Source organism: Gymnoscopelus microlampas (genome assembly GCF_963454915.1).
Source record: "Gymnoscopelus microlampas genome assembly, chromosome: 17".
NCBI lineage: Eukaryota > Metazoa > Chordata > Actinopteri > Myctophiformes > Myctophidae > Gymnoscopelus > Gymnoscopelus microlampas.
Window position 1 is genome coordinate 28,063,831 of NC_139954.1, and position 18,530 is coordinate 28,082,360.

The following is an 18,530-nucleotide window of genomic DNA, read 5'->3' on the forward strand; positions in this document are numbered from 1 at the left end:
AGATGCATTCAGCGACTTTTTTCCACACCTTTCAACCGACTGATCTCCTGACTTCAGTCGACTTCTGTAATAGTCTGGACAACAAAGTTTGGTGTGTACCCCACTTTACACTGTTCCCTCCCATCCCATAGCTCCTAGAAGACACCCCAGAAGATGGGTCAGATATAGCTCCATTGTTGTTCATACAGTATGTAATGCATGGTCTGTGAAGACAGAAGTTGCATCTGTCTGTTGTGAGAATGACAGCGTGTTGTAAATGTCCTGAGGAGGAAAGATGAAGGAATTTGAATCACGGTACATTAGCTTACAGGTCGTAAAAAAACAAAACAAAAAACGAATATGGCCGCCTGACCACCCGTCGAGGGAGAGAGGAAGAGAGAGAGAGAGAGAGAGAGAGAGAGAGAGAATAACAGAGGAGGGTAGATAGGAAAAAGAGGAATATAGAAAGAAAGGTGGACAGAGTGAAAGAAAAATAAAGCAAGAAAGAAAGACAGGCAAAGGAGAGAAAGAAGGGAAGAAATAAGGCAGAGCAAGAATGAATGGGGGGAGAAAACAAGAAAAGGAAAACAAAATCGACTCATTGAAAGAAAAGCACAGACAATAGAGAGAGTTGGTAGAAAGAGAGAGCCTCAGCCCCAGCAGGCAGCTGGTGTGTGTTAAGAGTGTCGCAGCGTGTTATCGGTGGGACGCGACACAAGGCAGACCCCGGGCCAGCGGCCTTTTCTGTCAAACCGCCGTCCCACTGCCATGCAGACGCCGCGCAGCCACCAACCCGAGGCCTGCGGAGAACAGACACGCAGGGTTCACCCTCTAACTGGCTCTGTCTGACTGAGGAAGGCCTGCTCTTCGTCAGGGTCCACAGAGTGGCCCCCCGCCCCCCCTGACGGGGCCAAGGAAACTCACAGTACGAGCGGGGGTTGAAGTTAAAAAGCGGCGTTTTCTTAAACGTTTTGTATCGGAGCAGCACAAAAGACTTCCTGATTGGAAGTGAGTGTGGGTGGCGACTGTTTGGAGCTGTGAGTTGAAAGGGGTCCGAGACTGTGCTTACTGCATTGCATCATGTTAAGAGGAAGACCTGTACCGCGTTAGGAGAGAGAGAGAGAGAACACAGGGCAAGTATAGAAATTACACTCCCCGAATTTTGATATGCTCGCTGTCCCTTCAGTCCAAACACAAGCAGGAAAAATAGCTTTCATGTGTTGTGGTTCCCTCTGATTGGAGGCTGCTTAAGTCAAATCTCCCAACTGCAGGAACTTAGCCACATGAACCCTAGCATCCCTATTTTTTGGCCATGTCATAGTATGCGAATGTTCGGCACAAATAAGCGATTTTGTGAAAATAGCTGATCTACTGTACAAGCTCACAACGTGTTGCAATGCAAGGTTTGGTCTTGAGGGAAAAAAGGAGGGGGCTGAGTACGGACCCCTGGGGTCCCTGGTCAACAAAGTATACAGGGTTTAAGTGGTTACATCTTATGGTGGACAAGTACTTTACCCGAGCGCATGGAAGTGGTTTTAGACAAGAGCTGGAAGCAAGGTTATCTAGTGTTTTATATGGCTCTGGACTGTATGTTGACATGATTCCTTAAATTTTGTTTCATTGTTTTATATTTTCCTATCTTATATTTCAGTGATGTTACCTTCTTCAACATGTTACTGTACAGTATGTGACTTGTGTTTTGTGTGATTTGTCTGAACTTTGTCTGAAGGTTTTCCTGGTTAAATCAAAGTTAAATAAAATAAAACAAAATCCCAAGCCTGGAAGGAGATACCAAGAAGAGCCTGTTATGTGGGAAGGGATTCCCTTAGGTCGCTCTTCGCTGGCGAACAACTCTCTGCTTTTTCCGGGGAACGAAATGAGCTGTTGACTTTTGATCTGTCATGCTGGAGACTTATATCAAAATATTGGATGTTATATCAAAACATCAAGGACTTGGAAGGGAGAAAACGAGGCTGTTCAGAATGTCTACCTTGCACAGAATCAGGGATAATGAACGGAACCTGAATTAAGCAAGCAATACATGAATAGATGTAAGCAGAGGGAGGGCAGGTGTATTTGTGGGTCTTTTGTGGAGTTAAAAGCTTGTCATGGCTCTGGTTCTGTAAGCCCTCAGTGCTCATAAATTCATTCAGTAGCTCTCAGACAAAAGTTCAGGTCGCACCTGCGGGCCGCAAATTGTTTTGTACCGAACCCCGCCGCAGTCATTGGATCCGAGTGACGAGAAAATTCCTCAAACGACATTGTGTGGGTCGACGACGGGGGGAGAACAATAAAGGAGAAAGATGGAGGAGAAATTGACAGACACCTGGGAGGGAGAATACCACACAAAAGCTAATCCTGCATAAAAGGAGCAGAACATTACTTTCAAATTGCTCCCATTACGCCTGGTGCCTTTTGGAATCAGGTACCCATTAGCATTTCCCTGAGCACAGAGCCCGCCTCCATGCAGCCATGCAGGAGTAAAATGGTATTTCAAGATTCAAGATTCATTATTGTTACATCCCATTATGCAAGTATGGGAGATTAAAATGCTTGGTTTTTGGCTCCTTGACATTGCAGCAACGAGGAAAAATTGCAAGAAAATAGAAATAAAATAGCAATAGAAATGGCAGTAATGATCGCTGAAAAAATACAATACTGTATATAATAAACATAATGTGCCAGCTGCCTACTGTATGTGTGTGGGATCATTTTAAACTAGAAAGGGGCGCTCCACGGAGTGTAGATCTCCACCAGGCCTGGTGGCATATCCGGGGCTATGTAATGTTGGCGTTCTACTGTATAAAGAGGCAGAATATGACATTGACAGGGATGATAATTTATGTGCCACTGAATCGAGCAAAGAAAAAAGAAGCCTACATTGTTGGATGCATGCAGTTGAATATAAACATTGTGTGTGTAAAATGACCGAGTATGTCATGGCAGAATGGCATTGATTACAATGTGCACTAAGTGTATATATGTTGATGATGTGTTTTTAGATGAGGTGTTGTATTATTAGACCGTATGTTGTCATCCGCTGAACAGAGCCCACAGAGCCATTGAGTGGCAAAATAAATGCAATTGTTTGGCCTAGCAGCAATGGATGTTATTATACAATATGTAATACTATTTCTAAATGTTGTTATTCACAGCATGCTCGAGTAGCAGGAGGCACCGTTGAGCACCATGGATTGTTTTAATGGGGAGAATGGAATTGGAGACGAAACTTCTATGTGCAACCACAAGCAGGGTAAGTGCTTAATTTATACTCCCTCATATGACACGTGCGTACACATGCACGTGTGTGGTCTAGTCAATACAATAGGTAATGCATTCACAAAAATATGAAATAACGTAGTTGTCATTGACGGATTGGAAAAAGTATTCAGGTAGTGTTTTCATTGGCCTACTGCAGTGCCGCTTTAGACTCCACAGGGGCTCTACGCATGATACGGGACACATGCACGCGTGCGCAGCGCGCGTGCATGTGTCCCCCGTGCGCGCGCGTGATTTTTTCCGCGTTTCCCGCGGATAAAGTTACTTTTTTTGTTTATTTCGGTTTTAGGGTGACAAGCAGCGCTGCGCAGCCTGCGCTGATGTGAACGCAGTAATGCACGTTATTTTCTGCTGAAGGGAGGGGGCGGAGAGGGGGCTCCTTTGATCGGCGGGTAGGCGGGGCCCCACGCAACCTGCGTAGTGTGCGTGTAGGGAGAAGCGGCCCTGGCCTACTGGCAGCTTGAGCACTGATTGGTCCAGTAGCTTGCAAGATTAGCCGCAACCACGCAGACACACACACATTTACACGGACTGGGGTGAAAACATATCTCTGTGGCCTTCAGCCTGGCAGAGATAACATGTTGGGTGTAAGGTGTGAAGGTCTTGCCTTAATAATTGTGGTTGTTTGGATGCTTGTGCGTGTTTGTGATTGCACAGCTGTGTGTGTGTGTGTGTGTGTGTGTGTGTGTGTGTGTGTGTGTGTGTGTGTGTGTGTGTGTGTGTGTGTGTGTGTGTGTGTGTGTGTGTGTGTGTGTGTGTGTGTGTGTGTGCATGGGTGCGCATGTGTGTGTGATAGGCAGACAGGCGAGAGGTCGTTAGTGTCCATTGTTCATAAGCCTGTTGCCATATACAGTACAGTAAATGATGACATTTTGCTGTCACCCGTGTGTCTTTACTGTGACACTTCATGACAAATTGCTGCCCCAATCTGTGTGTTATTCACTTTCAGCCTGCTGGGAGAATGACCTGCCTCACAATAACCACTGATTGTAGATCAGTGATTTGGCTTGATTACACCAGTAACCCGGCAATTGTTGAACTGAGCTTGAACTTGCTTCAATCAATCACAAGTGCATAAGAAATTCTAGAGCTTAGAATGCAAGGTTCAAGAACACAACAAAAGTCTTCTCCCTGTAAAGCCTTGATTTATACTTTGTCATATACGACAGTGTCACGCTCCGAACATAGCCGATCTACAACGCATCGCTGATGCAGCGCTCTGTGGGCTTGTAGATCTGCTATGTATATGGAGCACGTCATCTTCGTACGACAAAGTGTAAATTAGGCATAAGAGAGAATTGATTAAAATATAATGTATGCATTGAAATGTATGCAAAGTAAATTGCAAATGCAATGCAGAAAAACAACAAAGTGCCATATAAGCATCTTCACAGCGTTTTATAATCTAGGCACACAATCACATCAATGGCTTAAAACATTGACTACTTGGTAAAGCGTTTCGAGTCACCCAACTCTTCCTTTAGGCAGCAAATGGCAAGCGTGGTGAATGCTGTCAGATATATAGGCAAAGGAAGGGTTTACAGTAGGGGTCTTCAATGCTTTTCAGGCCAAGGACCCCTTAGCTGAGAGAGAGATGAAGCAAAGAACCTCACTACTTATTGTATAACATTTTGACAAATGTTGACAGCACTGTAATCCATGTTGTGTAAATTCATGTTTTATTTATTTATTGGATTCATGTTAATGTGTATTTTCAGACATGTAATCACTTAAACCTTCTGTGCTTGATCTGCTCTTTTTTCACTCTACACCAAACCAAACATAGTAGATCTACAAGCTCACAACGCCTCGCAGCGTGTGCTTGTAAATCTTCTATTTTTGGCTAAAGTTCTTCTCAGAATAGGGATGCCAGGGTTCAAGTGGTTAACGTAGAAAAAAGTTCATATCACAATTTATTTTGGTACAGTCCCTGTAGTAACTGTGAGGACCCCCTAGGGGGTCACAGACCCCATGTTGAAGACCTCCGGTTTTGGACCTCCGGTGTGGCAGAGGTGTGGCATGTAGTCTAACTATATGAATCAAGTTGAAATCAAGACAAATGCAATCATTGGGGTTGCTTATAGAGAATTATCACATAATCACGTAATCATTAAGCCAGCCACTTATCCATCCATCCATCCATCCGACCGACCGACCGACCGACCTACCTACCTACCTACCTACCTACTACCTACCTACCTACCTACCTACCTACCTACCTACCACCTACCTACCTACCACTTACCTACCTACACCTACTGTACCATCTACCTTCCTACCTACCTACCTACCTACCAGCTACCTACCTACCTACCTACCTACCTACCTATCAACAGTGTTTGTACGATGGAGAACAGAGTGTTTGGTATATAGTTCTTCTCAGTGATGTCCAGACGTGATGCCAGATCTAATCTCTCTGCTGTCTGCTGGCATCTTTCCAGCTGACAAATAAAAGATGTAATTTAAGCTGTGTGTGTGTGTGTGTGTGTGTGTGTGTGTGTGTGTGTGTGTGTGTGTGTGTGTGTGTGTGTGTGTGTGTGTGTGTGTGTGTGTGTGTGTGTGTGTGTGTGTGTGTGTGTGTCAGCCGATAGAGTGAACATGATGAAGCAAACTGAAAGAGAGGGAGAAGGGTGACAATGAGAGAGAGAGATCATCAGCACTAGTCAGTTTTTTTTACTCCACAACAATTATTTGACAGCTTTAGTTACTTTACTCAGATTTCTTCACATGAAAATATTTTACTACCTCTTGGTAAATGGTGCATTTATAGTTCAGTGTCTTACTCAAGGACACACTCAGGGGGAGCCTGGGATCGAGCTGGGAACCTTCCAATTCCCAAGCGGCCGCTCTACCTCCTGAGCTACTGCCGCCCCTATTGCAGTCCTACTCCGAAATTGCTGTCGGACGAATGGCTGCAGCGGTGCATAAAATGTGTTTTATTTTTATGAACACAGTTTTAAAAACAGAAAAAAATAGAAAATGTGCTCCTCGGAGCACAGGTCTCCGCCAGTACTGTTCCTGATTAATCCTGTCTTAAGTGTTACTTGATTAATCCTGTCTTAAGTGTTACTCCGCCATTTCTCAGCCATTTCGTGATTACTCCTGTCTTACCTCAATTTGAAAGAGTCCATGACTCTTTCAAAGTGACACATCTATTTATAGGCCGCTATACGTCATGCGTCTCACTAGCCAATCAGAGCACACTCTTTCAACGTATTGTCACGTGAGGCTTGACCAAACAGACGGAAAGTGAAAACATAGTCTCCTGGCGGAGACAAAAACACAACACATTTGAATTTCGTCCCATAAAAATAGGGATGCTGGGTTGAAAGTGGTTAATGACTCTAATGTCCAGCTGTCAACAGACCAGGTGTGTTGAACCTCCATTACTTGGAAACAAAATATACGAAGTGGATTGTTGTAATCCTAAATATGCAAATTAAAAGCGGAAATTACATAACAACTCACATACACGCATAAGTACAAAAAAACTGCACGTATACAGTACACATTCCAGAGCCTGCGGTCATTCATCACAGAGCAGTCTCAGTGTGGGAGTTTACATTGATAACACAGAGATGATGAGTATACACATTGTGTGGAAACATCACGTCCTGTATTTCGCAAACACTCACATCGATCAGATGCTGGCGTCCATGGAGAACACACCAGTAACAAACAGACAGATGCAAGATAAAAAGAAACAGGAGGTCTTTGAGAGGACATGAGGACAGCTGTGCTGAGTAAGACCTGATTCCAATGACCAGCAAATCCTCCTCCTCCTCCTCTTCTTCCTCCTCCTCCTCATCATCATCATCCTCCTCATCATCATCATCATCATCATCATCATCATCATCACCACCATCAACCAGAAGAAAGAATTAACCACACTAACCCTGGCATCCCTATTTTGTGCATGTCGTTGTGTGAAAATGATCAAATATTTTTTAACATTTTCAAGATTTTCACTTTTTAGCGGTGCCAGCCGCTTTATGTGTGACTTTGTGTGGTTGTCTGTCCGTCTGTCCGTCGGGCACAGCATCAACAGCTGCACGGTGCACCTGATTACAACACAAAGATGTAGGTGGACCGCGAACAGTTTTGAGATTTTCAAGTGGGCCCTGACCCAGAAAAGGTTGAGAACCGCTGATTTAGGCCTATCGATAAAGCGATGTCATTTTTATTTGGAACGAGGTTGGTTTTTTTTTACTGAAGAAAAGGCATCAATCAGACATCACCTATATGAATAGTTTTGATGTGAAATACTTGCCGGGGATTTTCGTATCATTTGTGACGCCCTCTGTGTGTAAAGACCTTCACACATCAAAGGTACCTGACCAAATGTCAAAATGTGATGAGTTGGGAGTGAGAATGCCACAACATATTATCCCTGCTGAGAAACGGAGATAAGGCTGTGTGTGAGTGTGTGAGTGTGTGTGTGTGTGTGTGTGTGTGTGTGTGTGTGTGTGTGTGTGTGTGTGTGTGTGTGTGTGTGTGTGTGTGTGTGTGTGTGTGTGTGTGTGTGTGTGTGTGTGTGTGTGTGTGCGCGTGTGCACGCGCATGTGTGTGTGCGTGCAGGAGCTTGTTATCACAGCTGCGTTGCTGTCAGATCCCAGCTCCTCTGCCGTCCTCGAACAAAAGAACCAGAAAAAAATAAAATAATAAAGTGAATCCTTGAAACTTCACAGCCTTCGCTTCGGTACAGGAAGCAATTTTACTTCTTCTTTTTTTGTACTCTTTCAGTGGAGGGTAAAACAAAAAAAAGCCAGCGTTGGCACTCAGCCAACGTTAACAGAGACGCAATAATGACACCCTTTTTTCCCTCGTCTCAACCTAGATTTTAATCGTTTCTGTACCTCCCTTCCAGTCTGCTTCTTTACAGGAAAGCTGTTATGGTAAAGCTGAGAACTCTGGACTCAATAATGAGGCTGTTTTGTAAAAGATTGGTTTTGTTGATATTGCTGGTCTGTCTCAGCGCCCGTTACCTGTGAATTTATTTTCATTTTATTTTTTTTATCATCCAATTAGCTATAACGGTCCTGATCTAATGGGGTGAAACGGTAGACCAAACCGGTGTTTGCTGAACCAGACTCTGCTCTAAGGGAGGTCTCAGTCCAGCCATACTTGAAGCATTGTTCCTTGTTGCTGGTGGAGTGGTCAACCTACAGACCTGGCTGACCTACAGAACCACATAGAACCCCTGGTCTGGGAACAACCCACCACAACCTTCTCTCCTGTCTCTGTTACACTCTCCCTCTCAGCTTTCCTACTGTCTGTCTCCTACATTGGAAGGGTCAGGGTAGTGATTCCTGAAGAGGTGGGTTTTCAGCCTGCGGCGAAAGATGGGCAGTGACTCTGCTATCCTGACATCAGTGGGGAGTTCATTCCACCACTGTGGGGCCAGAACAAAGAAAAGCTGTGACTGTGTAGATCAGCCAACACTATCTTTCTCTCACTCTTCCTACTGTCTGTCTCTCCTACACTGTCTCTCTATCTTAGTGTTCCAACTGTCTGTCTCTCCTACACTGATTCCCTCTCAGCTTTCCTACTATCTGTCTCTCCTACACTGTCTCCCTCCCAGCTTTCCTACTGTCTATCTCTCTCAGATTTCCTACTGTATGTCTATCCCACACTGTTTCCTTCTCATCTTTTCTACTGTCTGTCTCTCCTACATTGTCTCCTCTCAGCTTCTGTCTCTCTTACACAGTCTCTCTCTCTCAGCTTTCCTACTGTCTGTCTCTCCTACATTGTCTCCTCTCAGCTTCTACCTGTCTCTCTTACACTGTCTCTCTTTCAGGTTTCCTAATGTCTGTCTCTCTTACACTGTCTCTCTCAGCTTTCCTACTGTTTGTCTCTCCTCCACTGTCTCCCTCTCAGCTTTCCCAGGGCTTCCATCCGGCGCACCCTGACCCAGAACATTCATCGTGGACGTTGTCATTTAGTTACGGTGTTTTTATGTGAGGGATAGGGATGATTGCAGGGATTACCACACTCCATTGTGTGCTCACTCAGCAGGAGTGAGTTGGTTGCAGTGGTGTAAAGTAACTTAAGTACATTTACTCAAGTACTGTACTTAAGTACAATTTTGAGGTACTGTACCTTTACTTTACCGGAGTATTTCCAATTGTCTATACTTTTACTTCTACTCCACTACATCTAGGCAAATATTGTACTTTTACTCCACTACAATTATTTGAAAACTTGAAAATTATTACATTATAAAACATACATAAACCACTTTAGCCTTATTTTTTTACTTTTGGTACTTTTAGTACATTTTGATACCAATACTTTTGTACTTTTACTCAAGTATTTTTTTAATTCCGGACTTTTACTTGTAACAGAGTACTTCTAAATTGCAGTATTGATACTTTTACTTAAGTAAAACATTTGAGTACTTTTTCCACCACTGGTTGGTTGGAAACACAGTTTTGTGGTTGAGTTGTGAATAAAAGAGTGTTCCTATAATAAAAAATAGTCATGACTACTCCTCCAGATAAGAGAAACCCAACGCTCATTACAGAATCAAAATTAACAAAATTAACAACTTTATTGTCCAATTAGGCAAATATAAACAAGAACTCGTTACTAAATACTAACTACAGTGGATCCATTGGAATGCACGTTATTTTGCCCATTTCCTAAACATTGACAGTTTTCCATGCGACAGTGACAATGTTGTACAGCAATGGTTCTCAAACTTTTCAGGCCCCCCAAAATAATGATAATAATTTGAACTGGGGGGCCCCTGGGGACCCCTCTCCCTGATAAGCACTTGTAATTGTAGGAGTTGAGGTATTACATTTAGTTTGACTCGGTTCCACCGATAAATATTGTGAAAATAGCCGAACTACAAGCTCACAACGCCAAGCACTGCGAGGCGTTGTGAGCTTGTACTGTAGATTGGCTATTTTCCACAATGTTTGCCTCTTTCTTATGTAATATTTGACTATTTGGCCAATTTGGTATTAAAAAGGTCTTCAAAGTCCTTACACTGTCCCTTTAGAAATATGCAGATAGATACCCTGTATACACTTATACTGTATGTTGGTTTGTTTACTGTTGAGTGAGGAAACAATGTTGGATATTAAGCTAATCATCTAGAGACCCCCCACAATAATTTGGGGATCCCCCTGGGGGTCTCGATGACTAGTTTGGGGACCACTGTGTGTACAGTAGCCTATAGGGCATAGCAGTGGTGGCCATTTTCTGGTTCCACTCCAAAAAAAGCCAATGCATTTTTTCCCATGGAATATTCCATTTTTTTTCACAGAATAATGGTCGTGATTCACCAGGACCCTGGATGGCTTGATTCTAGGCTTACAATAATATATATACATATTTTTGGAAATCTCTATGGGAAAAATACATTGGCTTATTTGGAGTGGAACCAGAAAATGGCCGCCGCTGCTATGCCCTATAGCAGCAGTATACATGTATAAAACAGTAAAGTCTGTCTCTCCTGCTCTGTGTCTCTCTCAGCTTTTCTACTGTGTTCCACTCAAGCCATTACATTTACTGTACTCATGAGCAGCACCTGGTCTGCACAGAACACACATACTTACATGAGTCAACAATAAACCCATAAAGCCGCTACAGTTAGCTCAGATGCTTATAGACTTGAATCAAATCCATTCTGTTGAGTTGGGAGATGTTTGCTTTGTCTGAATAGACTGAAATTCTGAAGGGGGGAGTTTGTATTTTTCTTAATTTATGTTTTGGTTGATGTTGGCTTGTGCAAAGTGCTGGTTGCTATGCGCTCCTGGCTCGTTGCTGAGTAATTTGCAGCCCGGTTTCCAATCAGGTTCCATCGTCTTCCCTTCTGTCACTGTTGAAGTTCTCCCATATTGCAGCTCAGTACGAGGCAGATTTTTAATTTCATACTCTTGCATATGCTCCGCTCCGCTCTGTGTGCTAACATTAGCGTCTCCCCGTCCTGTCTAAAATGGCCGACCAATGATGAATCACCAGTCAATTAGCCCCAGGAAACAGATGGGGAAGGCGTTCTCATCTGTCGCCACTTAAGAGAAAGTGAGTTTAGAGCAAAGTGTTTCTTTTAAAAAGAACGGATAATTGGTCTGATGAAAGGAAATGGGGGGGGAAAAAAGTTTCTCCCACCAGTGGGAATATAAATGATGAGCTTTAAAAGTAGGAAGAGAAGTGGGACTGTGACAAGTCAGAGATTTCTTTGTGAACTGGTGCTATTTGAGTGTAATTAATCTCTCTCTGGCTGACCTGATGAGGCACACCACCGAGAAAAACATTTTAAATGGAATGTTAACACTTCTGTTTTTCAGTGAATCGTATGAGATGTTATTCCCACAGTAAGAACATAAAACAAGATAGGGTCCGACAGTGTAGCTTTCAGCATGTGGATTTCAGTCTTCATGTGGTCAGTCTTTGACGTCAGTTGTCTATGACTTATCTTTGACCTGCGCGCATCCATATTTGTCTCCGCCAGGCCGAAAGGCATGGCGAGAGAGTATGTTTTACCCCCTGTCCGTCTGTCAGTGTGTCTGTGTGTCCATCTGTCTGTGAGCAGCTAATCTCCGGCACCGTTGGCCCGGTCGCTGCGAAACTTTGCACACACACTCTCTGGATGCCAATTCAGAACCTCTGCCCCAAATGTTTTACATGGGCCTGTTATAGCACCACCAGGAGGTCGATTTGTGTAAAACTCATTTTTTGATATTACTCCTACAGATTTTATCCAAACATCACGCAAATCAGTACACATTATCTCTATAGTCATGTGATCAACACGGATCTGTCCGATTTTCCATATTCCATCCTGATTGGCTAAGGTTGGCTTCCAAAGTTTGCAGGATTGGTAGGTTTTGAACAAAATGCCTCAAATCATGAACGCAGCTTGTGATTTCCGTGAAATTTCACATGCGCATTCCCACTAGGCCGAGGAAGAAACGCCACCCTTTTCACATTGGCCTGATATAGCGCCACCAGCAGGTCTAATTTAGCAAAACACATTTTGGGCACAAAATGCATCAAATCATGAATGCACTGTCCGATTACCGTGAAAGGCCTAAGAAGAAATGGCACCCTTTTCACATCGGCCTATTATAGCGCCACCAGGAGGCCACAATAACGTACCTAACCTGGCGGAGACCTGTGCTCCGAGGAGCACTTTTTCTAGTTGGGCAATGTTTCAGCCTGCTTCGACCGCCATTTACTTTCTCTTATAGACAGCTTGACTCTGAAGGAAGCTAGCCTATGACATCACCCACACACTAATTTGGACAATGCGAGCCCTTTAGTCTTCCATTATACTGTAAGTGATTAAAAAAAAAGAAGTTAAATATTTAAATATAGAACATATTTGAACAAAAATGATGGGGATTCCACAGTAGCCTAGTGACAGTGTGCACAAGACATTTGTGAGATTACCTCCAGACAGACAGACAGACAGACAGACAGACAGACAGACAGATAGACAGACAGACAGACAGAGGGGCGGAAGTGGCTCAGGAAGTAAAGCGGCCGGTTGGGAGTCGGTTCGATCCTCGGCTCCCCCTGGGTAAGTGTCGAAGTGTCCATGAGTAAGTCTCTTAACCCCTAACTGCTCCCATTGAGCAGGTTAGTGCTTTGCATGGTTTGCTCCATAGTCGGTGTGTATAAATGTGTGCGTGAATGGATGAATGTAATTATCTTTTTAAATCATGAACATTTTTGCAAATCTTTGAATATATATATTTTTAAGGCGAACATTTGTAACTCAAATCTTTGCTTCTGAGGATTCTACAAATGTCTTCTAAATCCTAATCCTATGTTGCTATAATAAGTGGTTCTCAAACTTTTTCATGTGAAGGACCCCCAAAATAATATGTATTTAGCCGTGGACCCCCGGAAGCAGGGGCGTGCTGGGACCAAAATTAAGCTCTGGGATTTTTTGAACCGGCCCCCCGTTTTGTCAACGGGGGGGGGGCGGCCGTTCTGGAATTTTCCCGAATTTCCCAGTGGCCAGCACGTCCCTGCCCGGAAGCAAAGATTTGAGTTAAAAATGTTCGCACAAATGCTCACGATTTTTCAAAAATAGCAGATCTACAAGCTCATAGCCCGGCACTCGGTGCTGCGCTATGAGCTTGTAGATCTGCTATTTTTGAATAGCCAAAGTATAAAATAATGGTTAAAGTGGTTACACAGATGCGTTCCCGGTTTTAATTGGATAATACGCAGTAAATGCACTATTTACTGGACAGGCAGACAGCCATGCTGTAAAAAATGCTGTCGGTAGGTTCAGACGCTTGGCGTCTTGTGCTAACCAGCATTTAGAGCTTGGTTAATCCCAGACCCAGACCTTAACCAAGGTCCACCACTATCTATTTGGATTCTTTCAGTATTTCTGTCAATGCTGTTGTCTGTGAAAACACAATGAGTTTCCCACAGTATGATATTATTATCAGGCAGAAACCTTTGTATGCCCAAAACCGTTACTTTTCAAGAAATGGAAAAAGGAACCTGTGTTACAATGGATCCAATGTAGTTATTATTTAGTTACAAGCTCTTGTAAATACATACAGACTTAACCACTTTAACTTTCACTCTCAAAATAGCAAAAATAGCAGATCTACAAGCTCATAATGCGATGCATTTTGAGCCTGCAGATTTGCTATTTTCACTGCTTTAGAGTGACAACAGAGTACAACAGAGTAGGGTATTAATTTACAAGAAGATATCAAAAGTTGAAATATGGAGAGATACAAGGTTTCTGCCCGACAGCAAGGATATGTGAAATATATTATACTAATAAAGTGTGATTTAACACAAAGCCTGCGGCAGTGACTCAGCGGTCAGCAGATAATAACTGGCCTAAAGTGGAAACGTGGTTATTACAGCAACCAGGACCAGCAAAAACAGGCAGAACACCAAATAATTAAATAATACAAATTAACAACAAAAAGAAAACCTTTCAGTATGAAAGGCTCCATAATCACACAGAGGGCTTACAGCAGGTGAGAATGGTGTTAATGGTTGCACTGAAGTACAATCAGCCTATTCAGGACATCCGTGATTGAAACAACGTGAAATGTGTTTTTTCCCCCCTTATTTTTCCAGCAGTCTTTTATCTTCTGGTCCAATGTTCAATGTTTTGTTGTTACATCTAGTGTACGCAGCCCGCGGGTACATAAGAGTACAATTATTTTGTTCTGGTTCCTCAGACATTTTAGCAGCAGCAATACTTAGAGATGCACGATATTGAAATTTTGTCCGATATCCAATAATATGCAGGGTCAAATCGGCCGATACCGATATAATACATTTTATATTGCATATTTCTTTTATTTTTCACTTTCAAAGCCAGTAACGGTCACATTATTATTATGCGTCAATATCAGTGAAATATTGATCAATATCGGTGAAAAAATATCTGAATTATTTTGACATCGGTTCGATACAGATATTACATTTTTAATGAAATATCGGCTAATATCGATATGCTAGCGATAATATTGTGCATCACTAATAATAATAGTATAATAAATAAACAAAATCTCTGTACGTGTGTGTGTTGTTCCCGTGTCTGGAGATCCATCCTACCAACCCGAGGGGTTGGTAGTGTAGGATGGGAGTGGGTTGCCCGGCGTTGAGTCGGTCGGATAGGCGGTTGTCCAGAATCGCCGATCCAACCGATATACCCATATATATGTATTCATATATGGAGATCTGGTTGTCTAGAACTGCCAATCCGACTGCTATGCCCATATATGAGTATGCCTATATATGGAACCGACCGGCTTCAAACTTGGCGTGTGAATTGGCGAGGACCCGAGGGTGTGATGCGCAGAGTGGGATCGCTAGGATCAGCAGATCTCCCAAAAATACGCTCACAATGCTCACAACATGTCGACGCTGCAGTGCGTCGTGAGCTTGTACATCTGCCATTTTCAGTGCATGACACTATGGCACGCAACAAAGTATGAATCGTCTCTGTCGGGTGGAAACCTCATATGTCATATGTCTTACTTTTCAGGTTTCAAATTCAAAAGCATCAAAAGTAGCAGATCTACAAGCTGCACGCCACGTTTCAAGCTTGTGGATCTGCTACTGTTGATGCTTTTGTGTGATGCTGTAGTATGATCAAGTAGGGCATACATTTACGGAAAAAACACCAAAAGTTAAATTATGGAGATAAGAGGTTTCTGCCCAGCAGCGACGAAATCAGACTTGATGTGAACTGACGCTTGAATGGAAACGATTTCGCTTTTCACAGTGGCTCTCCCTGCTGCTGAGGTACTACTGGCTTTTAGACACACATGACACGTGCACAGCATACACCCACATCCATGTAAACACAGCCACACACACACGCACGCACGCACGCACGCGCACGCACGCCCGCCCACATGCACACCCATGCACGCACGCGCACGCACCCGCGCACACGCATACACATACACATATACACACACGCAAAAACACCTTGATATTAACCGTATGCTCCAGGAACGCCGCCTCCAATCTCATTTCTCCAGCTGCACTGACCTGTGAAATAGCGGCAGACACTGTGTGGTCCTCAGCCCTGTGCGTAAAAGGTGCACCGTGCCTCATTCAGCCTCCAGTATTAACCCTTTGAACCTCCCTTTAATACCATGCTGCCTGGCTGGCTGCAAAGGCTGCAAGGCAGAAAGGCACGGCCAATGACAGCTGTGTGTGAGTGTGAGACCTGCGGTTTATGTGCACACTTCCAAGTTTGAAGAGTGTGATTTATTGTACAGTATATATGTGTGTGTGTGTGTGTGTGTGTGTGCGTGTGTGTGTGTGTGTGTGTGTGTGTGTGTGTGTGTGTGTGTGTGTGTGTGTGTGTGTGTGTGTGTGTGTCAGTGAAGTTCCCAGTTTTATTTCCAGAGATGAAACGGTGTATTGAGCAGCACATAATCCTCTTCTGGTGAGGGAGATTCTTACTAAGAAACTAACTTCCTTATTGTTATCACTGTAACTACAAAAACTCTCTCTCTCTCTCTCTCTCTCTCTCTGATGTTCTTTTGTGAAGCGGTACAGAATCTCACCTGTCACTGTGCTAAATACTTTCTCAGACTGATAAAGGGATTAAAGCATGAGGAAGACGGGTGGAGAGATGCTCTGATGTCAAACAACATGAGCTACATCAGGCTTTCACACCGAGCCAAGTATCAGAGTGGATGATAGATAGATATTCAGATCCCCATTAGCTGACACACACAGGGTCACAGCTACTCTTCATGGGGCCCACAACATTGAAAACAAAACAAATGTAATATTATGCGAACATACATACTTATATACATAATAGTGACATAATACAGGTACATGTAGGTAATTTACATATGTGAATTGTTGCCTGTCTCTATTGTTTGATGTCAGGTAATACGGATTAAATTTGTATTCTTGCTAAATCCGGTGTGTGTGGATTGCATCATGTATGTATTGGCAATTAACATGTGCAGTCCCTTCCAAATAAATACATTGAAATTATACAAGATTTTATGCTAACCTGCATAAAGCATTACAAAATGAGCTAGAGAGAGGGTAGAGACAGAGAAGGAGAGGAAGAGGGAGATAGAGAAGAAGATGAGAGTGTCTCAAGGCTGTGTGTTTTGCATTCATGGGTTCTCTATCTGCTGGAGTGGCGTCACGGCCCGGAGCTTTCATTTTAATCATGTTGCAATTATCACAAATCCACTGCACGGAAAGTCCATTCCTTCCTTCCCATAATGCAACACTGCTGAAACATCACTGGCTTTCTGGCAGATTATCTCTGTGACAAACGTGTCCCGTAAATGTCATGTAATACAGATAAAATAGACTCACATATGTTCTAAAATGTATTCTACTGCTATGAAATGGTCTTGTCCAGTGTTTCTGAAACTTTTTCATTTCAAGGACTCCCAGTTTACTATGCATTAGGGTCACGCACCCCCATAACTCTGAGAGTGTAGAACATGGAACCAAATGGACCTTTATACGGGCCCTATTTGGTTCCATGTGAAGCGGCTGTACTCCAGTACGTACAAGCGATTCAGCAGCGTCCGTGGTAGGGGGGTTGTACCATGCAGACAGTCAGGTAGTCACCAGGGGGGTTGTACCACGCAGACAGTCAGTCAGTCACCAGGGGGGTTGTACCCATATAGTTAAAAAATAATAGAGAGGGCACCGTAAATCCCCGCCCATCCACTTGTATGGAGTTGCTCACCCAGCACATACTCCCTTTTCACCCGTTCTTCCGGGTTGGGAAATTTGACGGGCGGGGCCTATTTGGGGCCTACGTGACGGGTTTTGCGTCACCTCCATGCGCAACCCTGTGCGCAAGCTCTTGAGTCGAGCCCATTGGTCGAAACCTTTTTCGCTCGTTCATGTGTCTGGCCCCAGCCGTAATAAGCTGCAGTACCTATGAGCGGCTAGCATGTCCAATGCGCTTCACTGCTCCCTCTCGGTTCTGGGGGCTGGGTTGTACCACGCAGACAGTCAGTTACCAGGGGGGTTGTACCACGCAGACAGTCAGTTACCAGGGGGGTTGTACCACGCAGACAGTCAGTCACCAGGGTGGTTATATTACGCAGACAGTCAATCACCAGGGCGGTTACTGTAATGCTAATTAGAGTGAAGTGGAAATATTTCTTGGCTCAACCTTTATGGAAGGTCAAGCTCTACGCAGTGGGACTGCAACACACCCAATAAAGTTATGGAGTCATAATAAAAATTAATTAATCTAAATGAGAGGAAATTAACGACGTCGTGGATAAGTGCAGCCGTTTTCCTCTGTTCCAAGGTCAGCTGGTGCCGCAGGCGCTGGGCGCTGGGACAACAGGGGTGGGGGGGGGGGGAGAGAGAGAGAGAGAGAGAGAGAGAGAGCAAGAAGGAGCTGGAAGATGAAAGAGAATGACGGATGCTGGGAGAGAAAGAGAGATGGATGGATGGAGGAAGGAGAGAAGTTGAGAAGAAACTGATAGATGAAAAGAGAGGTATGGAGGGAGCTGAAACATTCAATCAAAAAGGGGTGCTCAGTCATCTCTCCGCCAGGCCGGGCGGCCAACCCATATTGATGATGTTAGTCTTGCACAAACATGAACTCAGAGCCGGCCGGCCCTGACCAATTTGATGCCCTAGGCAAGATTTTTTTCTATCCCCACCCCCCACCCCGCATTGCAACCAATTATACCATCACTCGTTGTGTTCGTACACTCACACTAAAATGACTGCATAGCTTAATGTCTTTGACATGATGCAGGGCTTCCACTAGTTGCCAGTTAGGGGGTCCAGAGAACACTTGGCCGTAAAAG